The sequence below is a fragment of the Sciurus carolinensis genome, chromosome 13 (assembly GCF_902686445.1).
Source record: "Sciurus carolinensis chromosome 13, mSciCar1.2, whole genome shotgun sequence".
NCBI lineage: Eukaryota > Metazoa > Chordata > Mammalia > Rodentia > Sciuridae > Sciurus > Sciurus carolinensis.
The window spans coordinates 66,011,001-66,030,239 of record NC_062225.1 but is presented as its reverse complement, the minus strand read 5'-3'; the positions used below and the strand labels follow the sequence as shown (position 1 = coordinate 66,030,239).

Sequence of the window (19,239 nt, the reverse complement as noted above, 5' to 3'; positions counted from 1 at the left end):
CAAGAAGTAGACTGATTGCAAATATTCACAATTATTACCTTTCCTTTGTCAATACCTTGTAGTGTGATTTTGGTAGCACTTTCTTCGAAGAAGCAGAAATGATTTACCCATCTGTGTTATTTGAAATGGTCTTGCAATTATCTTTAGAAAGTGAAATTTGGTAAAAGTGAGGGTGCCAATCAAGAATTTAGGCCCTAGGAGATTGTGCATGCTCCTCCTTGCTCTCTTGGAGCTCTGACAAGTCAGTGTGAGAAAAGCACACTCTACATCTGAATAATAAGAGGCATATGGCCCACTCAACCTCCGGACTTCACCAGAACTCCAGAGCCAAGAGGGTAATCAAGATAAGCCACTGTCGGCATATATATACAATGGAATATTACTCCGCCATAAAGAATGATAAAATCATTGCATTTGCAGGCAAATGGATGAAATCGGAGAATATCATGCTAAGTGAGATAAGCCAATTTCAAAAAACCAAAGGATGAATGATCTCGCTGATAAGCGGATGATGACATATAATGGGGGGTGGAGGGGTTAGTGTTAGGGTTAGGGTTAGGGTTAAGGAGGGAGGCAAGAATGGAGGAAGGAAGGACTGTATAGAGGGAAAAGAGGGGTGGGAGGGGGGGAAGGAAAAAAAATAACAGAATGAATCGAACAACATTTCCCTATGTAAATTTATGATTACACAAATGGTATGCCTTGACTCCATGTACAAACAGAGAAACAACATGTATCCCATTTGTTTACAATAAAAAATATATATATTATTTACTTAAAATTTTAAAAAAAGAGCTAAATACTGATAAAAAAAAAGATAAGCTGCTGTCTTGCCAACTAATAATCACAGAAATATGAGTGAGCCAACAATAGAAGCCAAGTCTAGGCCAGATGAGGAGATTCTCCTAGTTGTTGAGTAACTGGACATAAATGAATAAATAAATAAATAAATAAATAAATAAATAAATAACTTCTAAATTCTTCTTATATTTTATGATTCTTTTACATAGTAATACCTAAATAATCTGTTAAGGTACAGAAATAGAAATAGAAAATAGAAACTTTACAACACGACAAAGTTGAAATGCATAAGAATTTCCAGGTAACTTTTAATAAAAAAAAAATGTGAATTTAATACTGAAACAAAAAAAAATTCTCTTTTTCTTACTTAATTCATTTAATCAACAGAAGGAATTCAGCTATCAAGGGTGGACTTGTGACTTCTAGTAAATTCTTTCATTAAGTTGAACACAGAGAGCTGACTCTACTGGGCAGAACAAAGAAGCTGGTAAGTCTACTTACATTTGGTAAGGTGAGTCAGTGTACAGATGGATCCAAGCCAAAATTCAGGCATGAGGACTGGTGGCAGTAGGAGAGCTGGTGGAGAAGGTTCACTAAATGGTCTGAGAAAGTAGCTACGGATTTAGAAGAATGTAGCAACAATAGAAAAGAACATATTTAGGACCCGGTCCAGATCAGTTGAAGACTTCTCGAATTCTTTAACGGATAACATAAGGGTATGAAACAACTATGCAACACAAATTTCAAATAAGAGCATATATTGGTCATCTTGATAGAATTACTGATAATAAAACAGGCAAAGATAGGAATTCCTTTAGTCTAATTATAATGACCAAACCCAAGGTAATTGTTAAAGATTATCTTCACATGTAAACATCACAGTAGATAACTTTTATAATACTCTATGTGAATTTAAGATTTTTACAAGCAACAGTGATGGTTTTATGTTTCACTTACAAGTCTGTTTGGTGTTCCTTTTGATTATAGAGCACATATTTGTGAAGAGGAGTGGACATTACTAAGGTGTCCCTTCTGACCATGGAATTGCTTCTCTTCTTTCCACCTCTATAGCAAATCTTACTATTTTTCCTCTCAGCAAGCAATCACTAGCCCTTTCCTACCAATGTTGAGATGGACGCCACCTTCGCTATCCATAGATATTTAAGACACCTCTCTTTCTACAGTAGTTATTTAGTCTCTTTCCCATCTGAAAAGAGAAATGCTACTTTCTTTATGAGAAAAAAAGTAAAAGAAATGTCTCTTCACTCTACCCTCTATCCATCATTTCATGAATTCTTCTGGAAGCTAATCTTTAGAAATCTTTATGTCTTCTATCGTTCCTTTCTTCTTTGCCCTCAACTGTTCAGGACAACACAGGGGTAGGAGAGAGAGATTTGCAAGCTGTCATCTTTGGAAAGTCATTTTACCTTTATGAATCTCTTTCTTCCTATATAAATGAGGAGGGGTAATAACATCTGCTTCATATAACTACCCTCTGTCACAGAGATGAGGCCCTTCAGAAATAGATGGCACGTTTAAAAGAAGTCATTGAGGATAATTTAACAAAGGATCCATGCAGGAGAGTGTAGACAAAGTCAGGAAACTAAGAGGAAATTGTAAGTAACCTCAGGACATAGATGGGGACCACATCTGAATGTGGAGGAGGTGAGAAAGGAACTAACAGAAACCTCAACAAGAGAGTGCCACCCACCTGGAAGGAGCAAATAGAACAATTTCCCACATCTGCAGGACTCATAGGCTAGCACCCCTCCACAGAGGTCTATTCTCTTCAGCTCCATGGAGGTGGGGAAGGAGGTACATCATGGGGAAAGGATTGCGTTTCTCTGCTTGACCCTAAACTCCTGATACCTTGCCGTCTCCCTTTTCTTTTCTAACTCTACCCAGATATTTGTACATACTCCTTTCATTATAATCGCTTCCTTTGAACTGTCTGGGATAAATTCTGCAAATAAAATACATCATTGGATATTTGAGGTTCTTTCCACTTTATTCATTCTTATCTATCTGAAGCATTTAGTGCTGAAGTTTAACTTCTACTTGAAATTTACTTTCCTCGTGGCTTCTAGGTCTTCTCTAACCCCTTTTGATTTTTATGGTTCCACCTTAACCTCACTTTTTTGTTATTTCGTTTGAGGATACTTCCTAACTTCCCTCCCAAAAGGCGACTATACCCCAGTATAAAGAATCCTCTTCTTTTATTATTTCAAACATCTAATGAATATTCACAGCTACAGGTATGCTTTTGAAATTATGACTCTCAAATATTTATCCTGATATCTTTACCTTTATCTGAGTGACAGTTTTAAAATTATATGTTATTATAATAGATATTTTAAAACTTTCTGTTGGAATGCCTGCAATTCTGACTTTGAACAAACATCATACCTTGACCTCAATTTCAACTTATGCTTGTTCAACCTTTTACACTTATTCTATTATGAACGATCACATTTCATTGTAACTTATCTATAATGACCTGATTTCCTTAATTAGAAAGAAAGGATCTCAAGGCTATTCTCCCTAGGTATTTCTATAAATAAACACATTTCTCAGCATGGACATGTTTAACAAATATTTCTCAAATGAACAATTCTCACACTAATTCATCAACTTCCACATAAATCATATTTCCTACCAGTTCCTATTCATATTAATGTCATCTATGCACACAGAATTGAAATATTGATCTCACCCATGATAGCTATTATTATACATCTAATTAGTCTCTGACTCATTAATTAATTATTTTTTATTTTTTATTTTTTTTGCATGCACGCACACACACATGTGTGTAGTACTGAAGATCAAACCTAGAGCCTCAGATATGCTAAGCAAGTCTCTACCCCTTAGCTAAAACCCAGTTCCTTGATTCATTTTTAAATGAGATATGTTTAATCTGATTTTGTCTTTTCTTGTGATTTCCAGTGGCACTATCCAAATTTATTACAAAATAAGTGAATTAGTGATTTGATTGTAAGGACTTCTTCTTCATTTCTTACTAAAATCAATTTCTGAAATATGCATATATTACATAATTTGAGGACATCAACTTTTCTGACAGTATTGAGTACTATGATGATTGATGGTCCACTTTGAATCTTTGTGGTATTATGAGTCACTTCCTGATTGAAAACTGGCTAAAAAGAATTCCACACATTCACATACCCTCACGTGTACGGGCAGTAATATAATTTTTTCTATGTAAAATCATTACAATTATTTCTTCCATATTCATCCTCTAGCCAAATAATGAGAAAAGAGACAAGATTGTTTGCAAACATTATGTCCAATAACTTGTAAGTTATAGAAGTATATAAGGATTATGCCCTTATCAGGAATTTTTTTTCTATTACACATTAAGTTTAAACGAAATTGATAGGTAGCTATTTAAATCTTACTTCATCCATAAAATTATCTGATCAATCTCTAAAGAATAATCCCATTTCAGGATTTTATTGAGCACCTATGGAGTACTCTGAAGTTACTTTTATACTTTAACAATGTAAGCATAATCCATATATATGTTTATTTTGTGACTAAAGAATATGACCTTATATGTCATAAATCTACATGAATACTAACAAAACATAACACATCATGATCTGGCTAAGAAAAAAAATATTACTTTCATTTAACTGCATAGCTTAATGCTTCATACATATAGTCAGAATTTTGAAAATTTGGTATTTTCCTCCCAGTTTCCATTTATTATGTAACACGCTTTAGTCTCTAAATATCAAACTGTGTGTGTATGTGCTCAGTCGTCTGTCACACAATTTAAGTTGATCATCATGAGTTATCTTCTACTGGTAAACATGAGAAATATGAATTTTCTTGATAACACCAGCATAGACTTTGAGTTTATATTTTATTTCAGTGCATATGTCAAGAAATCTCCAGCAAGCAAACCATCAAATGCTCATTATGAAATAGATATTGGAGACAGTCATAGCATGCATAAGGGAACTTCTGTGACAGAGGTCTTTAGAACTATTAGTTGCTTTCAAGTTTCTACTATATATTTTACTATATATTTTAGGAATAGAATCATATAGTAAGTGGATGGTCAGGATGCATCTCTGTGTATTTCATCTACTCTCCACAATACCAAATCAGTCTGTTGGCCAACACTTGGCCAGCCAATCTGCATTCTCTGATATAAGTCTGCATCTGCCAGAATAGAATGCTTTTTCTAATCTTCCAAATTAAAATAACCTTTACCTAAACTGACAAAATAAAATGAGGAATACAGCAAACTGTATAAACAAGGAAAGGAGAACATTATTTAAAATCCTACAGTCATTGCAAACATATTAGAAGAATATTATAAGGAAGACTATGCTGTTATTTTAAAGTTAAGATGAAATAAAAGTTTATCTGAAAATTAAGATGAAATTACTTGAAAAAACAAAGTTTTCTATTGATGAACAAAAATCACAGCTTGAAAAAACTCTGTATTTGTTAAATAAATTCAGTTCATAATTAATTCCTTTTTAACATGAAAATCTCACACAAACATGTCCTCACCAGTAAATTCATCAAATATTTTTCATGAAAAAAGGCACAAAATTCTTTAGTAAATCATTAGCAAATTTAACTTCATAATTCATAAAAAGAAAATAGCCAAGCTGTTTATCTTCCAGTTAAGAATGAGGGCTTGGGCTGGGGATATAGCTCAGTTGGTAGCATAAGGCCCTGGGTTCAATCCCCAGCACTGCAAAAAAAAAAAAAAAAAGAAAAAAAAAAAAGAATGAGGGCTTGAGGGCTTAATATTTTAAAACAAAATGATGCTTCCAAATTAGTACAAATGAAATCTTTCAGTAGATATAGAAAAAACAATGGATATCTATGAAAAATTATTGAAAATGTCCTCAATATTGAGAAAAAGACAAAAAACTGCCTATTGCCACTTGAACTAAATGCTGTACTAGATAATCTTGTTAGTAACATTAAAATTAAAAAATTCAAAGTAAAAGATTATTTTTGTGATGCAGTTGTGCAGTTTTTTAAAAGTAGGTGAAATTCAAAAATTCCATATAAAGTATTAGAATTGGGTTAATAAAAATGGTTTCTATAGAAGAAATAAATTTTTTTAGAAAATTAAGTGGTGCATCAAATCCATTTAGAGGATCACCAAAATTATCTAACACCTAGGAATAATAATAATGAATGAAATGCAAGAAATCTATGTAGTAAGTACAAAGTGTTTCTGGAAGAAATTAAAGAGGGCCTAAAGAAATTGAGAAATATGTATGCTCAAGAATAGAAGAAATTAATATTGTGAAAATGACATTTATTCACTACTTCTCAACAGATATAGCTAAAATGTCACCATGATTCCAAAATTTATACACATGCAGATGGTAAAAGTGATCTTGATGGGGAATAATACTGGTAGAAGACTACAATGGTGTTGTTCACTAGTGTACTAGCAGATGTCAAGTTTTGCTAACTACAATATTTTTTAAAAAGTAGTATTAGTACAAGGATAGGAAGATGCATCATGAAACAGAAAATAAAATCCATAAATAAACCTGAGTTCATGACCAGGTCCTGTGGAGAGCAGGCTGAGTTACTCCGTGATGTGCAGAACAGCAGTTCCCTGACAATACCTAAACCTGTGTCACTCCATTTTATAAATAGGAGTTCTCCTTTGAGTTTAAGTGATGAGGTGGAATGATGAGTCTCACCTTATTTGTACAAGTAAACAATCACCATCTGCCTGGCAGAACCATAAGGCATAAACTGATAAATTAATTGTGCTAATAAAAATGGTAACCTGTGAACTTATCAAATTAATCAGAAGCACATGGATGTATGAGTTTACCAAACTCATGTCAGAAAACACAGGATCATGAGCTTATCAAATATACCAGTCCACAGAATGAAGCAAACCCCTCACTTAAGGCCATAAAATGAGGAGCACTCTGAGACTAGATATGGTTGTTGGCAGTGCCCTCACCCCATCACCTGGTCACTCCCTGTCATTAGACTTACCCAGGAAAATCATCACAGTTGCTGGATATGGTGGCACATCCTGTAATCCCAGCAACTCAGGAGGCTGGGGAAGAAGGATTGCAAGTTTGAGGCCAGAGGCCAGTCTCAGCAACTTAACAAGACCCTAAGCAACTTAACAGGACCCTGTCTCAAAAAATAGTAATAATAATTAAAAAATTAATGTGGCTCAGTGGTTAAGCACCCCTGGATTCAATTCCCCAGTATGAAAGAAAGAAAGATAAAAAAAAAAAAAAAAAAAAAAAAAAAAGAAAGAAAGAAAGAAAATTGTCAAATGTCTAACCTCCAAATCTCTGTTCTCTGTCCTTGGACTTTAGCAGAGCACAATTTTTTTCTGGCCCCGGATGACCACATACAGTCCATGTCAAGCTATTATCTTAGGCAGCTGCTCCAAGCTGATACTCTGACACTGCCGTTCATTTGGTCCTTGGCCCAACATAAGTTCCTGCCCTTTGACAGCTCTGCACCCTAGACAAGTTTTTTAGCTGGTTCTTAATACTATCTGAACATCCACAGTGATTCCTTGTGTTCCTATCTACTTTCTGACTTTGCTCTCAGACTCTTGAATCCCTGTGGCTGTCTGAACCCTTTCTTAGCATTTCTGTAAACTACATATATTATTTTGTAACTTATGATGTGTGACTTGAGTTATATATTTTAGAAATTAATATTGGGATAAAAGAACTTATGATAGCCTGTCTTTTGGCTATCAAGTGACCTGCAAATATTAGGGGAACTTCTGCCCTTGAAAGTGGTAACATCTGTGAATTTATCATTCTTTAATAAATTCAGACATTGTGGAATGACACAAATGTATTTGGTGTTTATGAAGAGAACAACTCACTCACTACAGGTACTATTAAGACACAGAGAAAGAGAATAATATTTTTCAATAAATGATTCTAGAACTAGTTTTCTATGTGAAAAAAGTTGAACCTTTCATATGGAACATAGATAAGGAAAAAATTCATAAAATGTAGTAGTATGTTTTAAAGGTGGGACAATGCAAAAATTCAAAGCATAGGAGACTAACATCACATCCTTATTGTTTTTAAATAAGATGCTTGAAACACCAACCATCAACAAACAAAACATATTGATTTCATCCAATTAATTTCTGTTCATCAATGCATACAATTAAAAAAAAAAGAAAACACAACCCACTTGTAAATTTGGAGGGGTTATTTGAAATATGAATAACCAACAAAAGTCAGTTTATCCAGATTTTCTATCTATTTATCCATCCATCTATGTAGACACAAACTAAGAAAAACCCAACCATACTCTCCTTCATTAGACTCATAGGGTTTAGTTTCGGTACAAAGAATCTATACAAGGATGAAAGCTACACCAGTTTTTTTGTTTGTTTCTTTCTTTCTCCCATGAATGCATAATTGATTTTTAAAATAAAATTTCAAGAGCAGGAAATTTTAAGAGTAAACATGTTCTTGCAGTCATTAACTTTTTTCTTTCCTGACAGCACTTAAGTTATCCAGGCACACTTTAGCAGTTTTGTTCTCTAATTATGATTCTCACAAAGATGGAACATGATAACTTGCAGAGAAGTTATCATGGGGGAGGACAAGGAAAAGATGAGGAGGAGGAAGGACAGGAGGAGGGGAAAGGAGATAACAAACACAGACTTAAGGCACCAAGATGACTGGTATTTCTGATTTCTTATGAAATTACCAAATGCTAATTTCAGGGAAAAGGAAATAATTATATTTATGTGGTGCACTTTCTTCACAGATTCAGGCTGTCTTTAAAATCTTGCAATGCACTCTTCAAAATGCTACTTTTTTCTGTCAACTTGCTCTTATTTAAATTTCTTATTAGAAACTCATTAATTTATGAAGATGAATCATCAAACATTCTTGTCTAATGTATCTCTGGAGAAGTCTAATTGTTTTTTTTTTTTTTTTCCCAGTACACTGTGACACTTTTAACCTCTGAGTCATTTTAATCCTTTAATCCTATCTGAATCTTAAATTTAGTTTATCAGGCAGACAGTTCAACTTCTACCTATTTTGGCATTTATGATTCTCCTTTTGCACATACTTAACTGATTTCTATTTCTAAATGCTCTTTTTCTTAAAACAGAACTACCATATTCAATTTATCCAGTGATTTAAATGGATTCACAAGACTCTACCATATGTGACACAGTTTACTTAGGAGCCTTAGGAAAAGGTAGGCATCATTATTCTTAGCCATTGTTATCTATTTATATATTCTCTATTTTGTTTTCAAGATCATTACTATTTATCATTTAAACTCACCCTTCTCTGATACATGGAAACACACACACTTTTTAATATGCTTTATTGAATCTGTATATTTCATTTGTTGCTCTAATAAAGTTGAATAAAAAAAAATCATTGAACATTTGTTTAAGTTTCTTGTCTAAGAATAGCCAATCTCCAGAATGTTCTAGGATAACAATGTTCTTCCCATTCTTATTGTCTTATTCTACACTTCACCCATTTCATTTTGCTTCCAAAAGTATTGCTCCACATGCATTTCTTGGCTTGTCCTTAACTGTTATGTCCTCAGGGAACTACGCTAATTTTCATTGTCTCTGCTCTTTTCTCATGCAACTTCTTTCTGAAAACAAGATATATTTTTGAAATATCATTCTCTGAGTATGATTGCTCTTGCCTATGAAGTGCCTTTCTGCTTCTTTACCACTTTGCCCTGATTGCTGCATGGTCTCTACAATTCTGGGTTTCAGGCCATATGGCTTCCTACTTTACTACATGATCAAAATTAAATTTAATCAGTCTTAAAAGTGGCACTTTGGCTTTCATCTGCCATTCTGATGTTTCGTTCCATTTGTGAGATTCTTCTTGAAGTTATATTAGCATAACGACCAAATCACATAGTTTTGACTTAGGTTGTATGCATATTTTTATAGTAACTTAAATGCATAATGGAGGAAGCTGTGTCTCTAGATCTGGGAAGAGAGACTGGAGTCTCCACTCCAGCATCAGAAACATCTTCCTTCAATTTGATTCCATTACTAACATCTTCAAAATGTTCTGATTACTAACCATTTCCGTGACAAATCCTTATAGAAGCTTATTTTGATAGAGGGGTTTAAGTTTTATAACTTCTATAAAAACAAGTGCTACTTTTATGAATAACTTAGTTGAGTTAGAAACAGAGTCCAAATTTGTCTTTAAGAGCTGTGGGCACAAGGATGTCATCAAATAATGTTTGATTAATGACCCATCTTCAAAGTGAAGCCCTCCCTGGTTATCCTATTTAAAATTCCAACTCACTACCCTATCTTAGCAATCAGACAAATCTTCCTACTTTTATTTCTGAGATACTTAGACACCTTCTAAAACTTTTACTTAAATTTGTCATTTTAGTTTTCTCTTTCTCTTTACCATAGAATTTAGCACAGGGTCTACTAATTAGAAAGTCCTCAAAAAATGTTTGTTGAATAAAGAATCTTGAAGTGAACCTGATTTGGATAAGGGCCTTTGGACAGTAGGCTAAAATAGTTTCAAATGACTACTGATAAACTTTCCACAAATAAAATCTGTTACCATGTGAGTCTCAGGCCTTACAAAGATTTTGAATAATCTCTCAAAAGGCATTGATGCTTAATTAGGTCTTCAAATTCTCCAGTTCTCAAAAGAATAAATAGAAACTTCAAGTTATCTCCAAGTATTTTGATATTTACAGTTTTCTTGACCTTAGATGACCTAGAGTTGGTCAAGCTGTCCTAAAATATAAGGCAATATTCTGTTCTTTTTTTTTTACCAGAAACAGAAACTTAGAAGGAGTTAACAAATCTTACAAAAATGATCAGCTTCACAAAGCATTGCATTTGTAGGAGAAAGAAACTATTACAATTGTCTTGCCTTTCACCCATGAATTTTGAAATCGGGAACAAATCGAATGCCTGTGTAGAAACAGACCCTCAATCCAGAACTTCCACTCTCTTCTGGGTTAGAAAGGACAATGTGTGGTAAGAGCTTAAAAGCCAGCCATGCCAGCAACAAGATCAGCATGCCCTTGAAGTCACAAAGGGGTGGATTCTTAGCTCTCTGGGGACAGGACCTGGATCACTCTAGCAAACACTGAGCATGATGGCCCAGATAAATCCCACCCAATGATTATATCGCCCATGCTCTTGCTTTTAAGAGCAGCTAATTTGCACTTTATAAATGTACCCTTGAGTTTGGGGTCATTACTTTTACTTTACTGCTTTGTTTAATTCATTCAGCAGTATTAGATATGAGAATCAATACCTTGAAAAATTGCTTTTAAAGAAAAGTGGTTCTCAATAGGAAAATGTAGTTTTTAGTTAGAAGTTCACTAAACTTTCATGAGTCATTATCACATAAAGCCCTATTAGCAAATGTGCAGACAATAAAAATGTATTATTTTAGTTCTTACTTAGTCATCAGTTCTAATAAATATACCTTAATTAGTGGCCTTAAACACTTAATTTTTGTGAACTTATGTGGGATAAGTGACCCAGAAGCCACATATCCTAGTCACTCCTACCTCGAGTTATAATAGAGCTCAAATAATACTGGAAAAAGAAACTGCAAGAAACCTGTGACTAGTAACATATATAAATGACTTATTAATTTAAAAATAGAACAATAAAGAGCATATATAACAAATTTTAGAGTCAATAACACGAGTTTGCAAACTTTTCCTTAAAGGTCCAGATGGTAAATATTTTAGGTTTTGTGAGTCACACAACTTCTATGACAATTGCTCGCCTCTACTGAAAAAATAAAAACAAACTATTTACAAAGCAGGTGTTCTGGATTTTGCACATGAGAGAGTTTGCCAATATTGGCTTATTAAAACAAAATTATCCTTGAAATAGAAATAATGATATTTTGTTTAATTCACCTACCTAAGCTGTATATAATTAATACATGCCATTCTAATTATGTGATAACCATATATTACCTATAATATATAGGTTCAAGTGCTTTATAAATATTAACTTGTTGTTCAAACAATTCTACTTGTCCTGGTTAACAGATATGGTATGGGATAGACAGAGAAGTCTCCTAACAACTCTGTATTAGTTTTCTAGGGATGCCATGACAAATTACTATAAACCTGGTAGTTAAAGAAGATAATTTGCTCTTTCCCAGGTTTGAACACTAGAAGTATGGAATCAAGGAGTTAGCATTAACTAGAGACCAGGAGACCAGGTGTTCCTTTTGCCTCTTCTCAGCTTCTGGTGGTTGCCCACACCCTTGGTATCACTGCAATTGCATATTTATCACTCCCATCTCTGTCTATTATCACATGACATTATCTCATTGTATCCTTTTTTTCTTTTCTTATAACAGTAATATTGTACTATGATCTATCCTAATTCAGTGTAAACTCAACTTGAATACATTTGTAAAGACCTTATTTCTAAAGAGGCTATCGTCCCTTATATATATTTTGTTAGAAAATAAAGGGTTCAAGCTTATCTGGGTATATATTGAGGTTAAGTAAATAACACATTACAAATTTTATTGATATTAATGGTAAAAATACTTTTAAGGGACAATAAATCTCATTTAGAAGACAGTTGGGAATGATTGGGGGTAATTTAGAGGAATCGCACTCTCTAGGAAGCATCGTTGGCATTTACATGGAAGAAAGGATAAAGATGGAAAAAGTTTTGCAATGCAGTGGACAAATGTGCCCAAATAAGAACTGCCTTTCTCAAAGTGCCAATGAAGAAGTGGTAAACTAACCATAGTTGATCATTCTGAAGTGAAACCAGTAGCTTATGAAGGTCACAATTAAATATATACTGATACTTTGCAGAAAATTACAAGAATTCCAACTATATAAATGAATGTATTTTAGTAGGAACCTTGCAATTACTTATTTTAATGGAATATTAGGTTACCATCTGTATTAGTTATTGTTCTCTAGAGGAACAGAACCAATATTTATATCTATGTATTTGTATATATACAAAATTTATAAAAGGGCATTTATTAGATTGACTTAGATGAGCAGAATCTGGATGGTTCCATAATGGCCATCTGCAGGCTGTAAAACCAGAGAAACCAATAGCTGCTCAGTCCAAAATTCTGGAAACCTCAGAACAAGAGGGACAAATGTTGTGGCCCCAGTCCAAGACTGAAGGCTCAAAAGGCCCTGGAAGTCACTGGTGGATTTCACATTCAAAGACTGAAGAAGTGGGAATTGATATCCATGGATAATGGCAGCAGCAAAAATGGCACCTACTCAAGAAGAATTCAGCTCACGTATTCTGGGGAGCTTCCTCCTTTTTCCTTTTAGTTCCCTCTGGGTCCCCCAACTTTGCAAGTTGCCACTCTCATTCAGAGAGGGTCTTCCCCCCCAGTTCACTAATCCACCTGATGCCAATCATCTCTGGAAACAACCTCACAGAAGTACCAAGAAGTGTGCTTTACTAATTTCCCAGGAATCTCTCAAATCAAGCAAGTTGACAATCAAGACAAACCATCACATCATTGTCAAATTCCATTAATGAGCTAATTTTAATTTATGCACACCAACTTTTAGTATCCAAAGTAACTAGCCCTTAGTCTTAAGTCCAAAAGACCTAAATGAAATTATACACTTTGTACACTATATGTATGTGTGTGTACATGTGTGTGTGTATATTTATTTAATTTTTTAAAAAAGTTGTGTAGATTTGAATAAATAGATAAAGCATTAGGGAGATCTTCTTGGCTCACCAGTGAACTTTGAACTGTAACTTCAAAACCACTACAATAGGTTGGGCGTGGAGGCCCGTGTCTGTAATCCCAGCAACTCAGGAGGCTGAAACATTAGGATCACAAGTTTAAGACTAGCTTGGGCAACTTCATCTCAAAATAAAATTTAAAAAGTGCTGGGAATGTAGTCCAGTGGTAGAGTCCCACTAGTTCAATCTTCAGTATCAGAGAGAAAGAGAAAGGAAGGAAGGAAAGAAGGAAGGAAGGAAGGAAGGAAGGAAGGAAGGAAGGAAGGAAGCAAGAAAGAGAGAGAAAGAGAGGAAGGAAGAATGAAAACCACTAATTTATTGTTTTACATTTTTAAAGACCAATTCCAATTTCCTGGTTTCTGAGAACAGTTTCTATTAGGCTAATCCAGCACAGCATTAGAGGCAATAAAGATTATGCAGAATTATCAATTAAGTTTTATCATTACCTCCTACATAATCAATATCAAAACTTCATCGAGAGGCATAGAACAGAAGGTCCCTATTCCATATGAGAAAAATGTACAGCTCTTTTCTATCCAGTCATTGCACACTGAAATTTATAGAGCGGAAAAGGAGATGGGAGGGACTCTTCCACCTCCTGTAGAACTTGGAAGTATTCATGTTTAACTTTTCTGTTCAGATTACAGCAGTAACATAGGCCAGAGGCCATGATTTATTCTGTCAGACTGCTCCTGAAAAGAGAGCTCATATGCATCATCTTTTATGGGCCTATCAGGGAGTATTCAGTGTTCTCATTTAGGTTAGCCAGATACTCATGGTGGAGGCCATGAATGTACAGGGGCCCACCAGTCTCCTCCACTGGCATCACTGAAGAATAATCTCTCATAATTCATTTGCATGTGAGTTATTATCTGTGCACTAAAGCAAAGCTGTACTTGCTCTGCTATTCTTAGGGTCCATAGACTTCCATTCGTTTATGGACAAGTTCTTCTCCCAGAGTGAAAACCCCATTAGCAAAGGTAGCTTTTACAAAGAGGCCCAGCGTCCTCAAGAAGAATATTGCAAGGACTTTCAATATATTTGAACAATGCCACAAAAAGTTATCTTATTATCCACCACTTGAAGGATCCTTGAAACACCAAACCAAAATCAACTTTTGATCTCAAAATACTGTAATTCATGTTTCTCCTCTATATACTCTTGGACACATGCACATTTATGCTCTGTTAGCAGGTGAGGAAAAAGATTTGGCTAACAATAAGCCAACTATATCTCGCCTTTGTGTCTACTTCCCTCTCCAAATCCTCCCCGAAAGTGAACGCAAGGGCATTCGAAGCCAATTAAGACACTTGGGGTGGGGTGGAGAAATTCCTGTCTCATATAGTTGCAACCTATCAGTTCTTGAGTGTAAAGAGGACTGCCAGAATGTTCAGTAAGCAGAACAAACATTGTTGAATAAGTGTCACCTTCAATTACAATTGGTTAAGAGTGATGATCAGTGTCTTAACTACCTTGTGATCTAGAAAAATTTGTTTTTCAACCTTAGTGGCACTTTCCATCCTTCTCACCATCTATGGAACAGTTTTCTAGTTTGGGTTTTTATTTGTATGTTACACAACAGAGGAGGGTAAAGAGTTTTGCCCATCAATTCAGCCTTAATAAGGGACATTACGTGCTTTACCATTATCCTCGGTGCACAATGATGCTCTTGTTTTCTTCAGTTTCTTCTCCTTAGTGAAAAGCTGTCTTCTTCACTAATTAAAATTCATTACCTCCTCCTGAAACGAAAAGGCTGAAAAATTACTGACTGACTGTCTTCATTATGCCTAATAAATCCCTGGAGAATAAATAATGTCTGTTAGGGGGGTTGTTTTTTAACTTCCTGTCTTGTTGGTGAAATAGTAGCCTGTTGTGCTTGGTTTGTCATTGCTGGCATCCAGCTATCAATAAGAAGTGGTTGGACATTCACTGCCAATAGCTGTCACTCACACTCTAAGCCCATACTTGCAATCGTATTTCCACAGACCTTGCCACTAGGTCTATGGCTCCACTATCTCCAACATTCTCATAGTCAGTCCATCTCAGTGAGTGAAAACTCAAGGCATGCTACCATCTATTCTCCAACATGAATAACTCTAAATACCAAGAGTGGGCTGGCCCAGCGAACCTTCCTTCTTGGTAAGTTGACATGAACTTCCCTTCTTGGTGAGTTGACATGAATTCATTTCTTGAACTTATTTTCATTGTTTCTTTCTTCCTGCCTATGGAATTCCTGAAGTTTTTTTAATCTGTTTGATGTTCATCAACCAGGTTTTAGCAGAGGTGTGTGTTTGAGAGTTCGGAGGGAGAGAAATCCATGACACTCTAGACCATGAGAGCAGCAGGTCAGTAACTCTGATTCACCATTTATTCGTATTTATTACACACTCTTACATTTTTCTGGATTAAATTATCCATTATTTTTAACTTTGTCACAATTTTAGTTTTGTGAAAAGAATTAGCATGAGTTATAAAGTGGGAGACAAAGAGCGTGGTTTTAAAAGTTCACCAAAGTAGTTACTATGCTGCTTCTTATTTGTAAAACTTTCAGCAATTTACTAAACATCGATTTCCTCCTCTGCAATGTGGGAAATAATATCTTCTATTCAAGGGATTGTTTTAAATCAATTTGAATGATAAAAGTGAGGTACTTCATGTAGTAGCTAAAGTAGGTTACACAATAACAATACCCCTTTAATAATTTGTTTGGAGTGACTATTATGTTTCTAATAGTTACTAAATTGTTATGCCATCCACATCTTTACATATATCTGAGGAGAATACAAATTATCTGTGAAAAATTAAAATGTATCAGGTTCTTCTTTATGTTCCAGGCTGCACAGAAAGGGATGTGACATTAGGTAAATGACAAATGAGATGTTTGATGATTCCATATGGTAGGGCAACATCCACATTTCAGAGTTTTATTACTCTCTTTCTCTTCTCAGAAACTTCACCATTTTATTGGAAGTTTTATTTTCTATGCTTCCTAATTTCTGCCTCAATAAAGTTCTGGAAAATATACTTGTTTTCCTAAAACACATAGGCTATGTCTTTTGCAGTGGTGCTTCTTATCAGCTTGTCTCTCAGTTGGTCTGGCTACCCTGCAGGGTTCAGGATGTCCAGCAATTTGACTTTATCAAACACTGTGCATTGGGTTATTTTATTTACATTTAACATAGTGTGATTTAACAGGATTTCACAACCTGTCTACTTAGACCAGCTCTAAAATCATCCCCTTTCTTTTCACTGTCACTCCCTGCTATTTCTTACTGTATTTTTTTTTCTTCAAAATCTGTTCTGTATTGGTGCAATTTACGGTTCCAAGATCATCTCCCTTCACCATATTCATCTAATGAAAGAGCAAGTGTCCGTTCTGTACCTGTACCTGGCAAGTGTAATGCTGACTCTGGGGCTGTCCCGAGGCTTCAGTCAGTCCACAGATACACGAATACTGTTGAGCAGGCCATCAGTTTACGACTGAGGTGTACCTGCTCTTCTTCTTCTTCATCTTCTTCTCCTCCTCCTCCTCCTTCTGTTTTGATACTAGGGATTAACCCCCAGGGACACTTTACCACTGAGCTATACCCCAGACTATTTATGTTGTATTTGTTTTTTTATTTATTTTCCGCTCTACAGAGTTTATTGGGTCTATCACTGGACGAAGTCACACTCGTACAAAATGAAGCTCACACTATTCCAAAGCAGAATAGGGACTGAGGATTGGAGATGCATTACTGGCCTTTGGGGGAACTCTGAGGTGAGGGGCAGCCAACCCTCCCACTCCAGAGGTGTGGCCACAGGGGTGGGGAAGAACGGGACCACCTGGCTTTGGTCACAGCACTCAGCCTGGCACTAGGCCAGGACAGACAGATGAATTGGGAAGAGCAGGAGTCCCAGAAACCACCCTTCCCAGGGAGCCCAGGGACCGCTCCACCAGTCCCACTTGCGATGCAGGTGGTTCAGACCTAGACTCAGGGGCTGGTGCAAAGGAAAGGCAGCAAAGCAGAAGGGAGGAGACACTGGTGTGTGGTGGCTGGGGGCACCTGGACCTGCGGAAGAGGGTGGGTAGGGAGGTGGGCTAACTGTCACTGGGCAGCTAGCAGCGGTTTTCATAAATGCCCCTGCAGCCAATGTAGCGCACCCATTTGATGACATCAAGGTCACTGTAGTTCAGCTTCAGTTCAAATACCTTCAGGTAGCACACCTTGAGGCCAGAGGGCACAAATGGCACCTCAAAGTTCATGGAAATAGGGGTTTGAGCCCCATTTCTTCTTGTCGTTGGTGGGCAGAAGCTCAGTCTCTGCGCTGATCTGTGATTCCTTCATGCCTGCCATGCACTTGATCTTCCACGCAATGGTGATCTCACTGACCTTGTACTTGGCCTTCCCCTTCATGCAGATCACCTGCACCCCACTTGTGTTCAGGGGGGTTGGAATCCCCACCTCAATCTTCTGGGCCAGCAGCGAGGGCTTAAAGCTGGACTTGATCACCACCTTGACCTCCAATTTTGTGCGTCCCACTTCCCGCACAAGGGGGATCACCCGAAAAGGAAGGATGATGTCCTTGGTGGTGCGATACCTCATGAGCTCAACTCTCCATCTGGTAGAATGAAGCTGATGTTGCGTTCAGAGTCAAACTTGCTGAGTCGCACACATAGGTGGAAGGTGCAGTCATCAATGGCAATTGATTGCTTCCCGCTCTTGCTTGTCTCTTCGGCTGTGCTTTGCCCTGCTTTTCAATGACAATCTTGTCATTCATCCCAAACTTGCACTTGGGCATGCCACTCAGGTAGTTCATTACCACCCGGCCTGATACGTGGGCACTCAGCACCTGCCCCTGTAGGGACATGAGCAGGTTCACACTCTCCAGAACATCCAGGAAGAGTTCATTCCGGCGATTTTTGATGCCCTCCCACCGCCAACCAATCTGCCCAGTCACCTGGCTGGTGATCTGGGACTGTTCTTCTTTTGTCTGAGGCTGACTCTTGATGCCCTGCTGTGTGATGAACGTTTTCAATGCACCTGTCTCTGAGTTCTGTGGGTAGCCGAAGTCCAGAATCTCATCCAGCAGCTCATATATGAGCACAGAATCGTTCTTGATGTTTCCTCACTGATCTTGCCAAAGTAAGCAGTCATTACGTCACACATCTAATAGAGGAATTCGAAGACCATGGCAGCGTTGACATTGGGCTTGGTAACAGCTGCCAGCCAGATGTTGGAACGCTTAACATGGAAGAAGCTGGTGCAGCGATGTTGGTAACAGGGCTGCGAACCTGCTGCCACGCACGGATAACATTGCCTCCAAAGGCATCCACTGCATTCCTCCCGATGTCGCCTTGGTAGACCCGGCAGATGAGCATCCCTCTTGTGATTATAGATGAATAAGCCTCCGATCATGGTGGCAACTTAGTCTCCTCGGCCCATCGCTTTGAGTACTGACCTGGTGTCTGCAGGCTCCCGGAGCCAGCCCAGCCACTCTCCAGATCCCAAGATGTCTGCCCCTTTATGTTTTATTTTGACACAAGGTCTCCCTAAGTTGTTTAGGGCCTTGATAAGTTGCCAGGCTGGCCTTGAACTTGGGGTCCTCCTACCTCGGCCTCCCTAGTTGCTGGGATTACAGGTATGCACCACCGCGTCTGGACAGATGTGCCTGCTCTTGATGAGCTATGATACTCTGACAGC

General features: G+C 36.8%; 1 pseudogene; it reads right to left on the bottom strand.

Moving 5' to 3' along the window:
- Nucleotides 1–17,654: 17,654 nt before the first annotated feature.
- On the bottom strand, nt 17,655–18,954 carry LOC124963418 (AP-2 complex subunit mu-like; annotated as a pseudogene).
- Between the last annotated feature and the right edge of the window lie 285 nt (nt 18,955–19,239).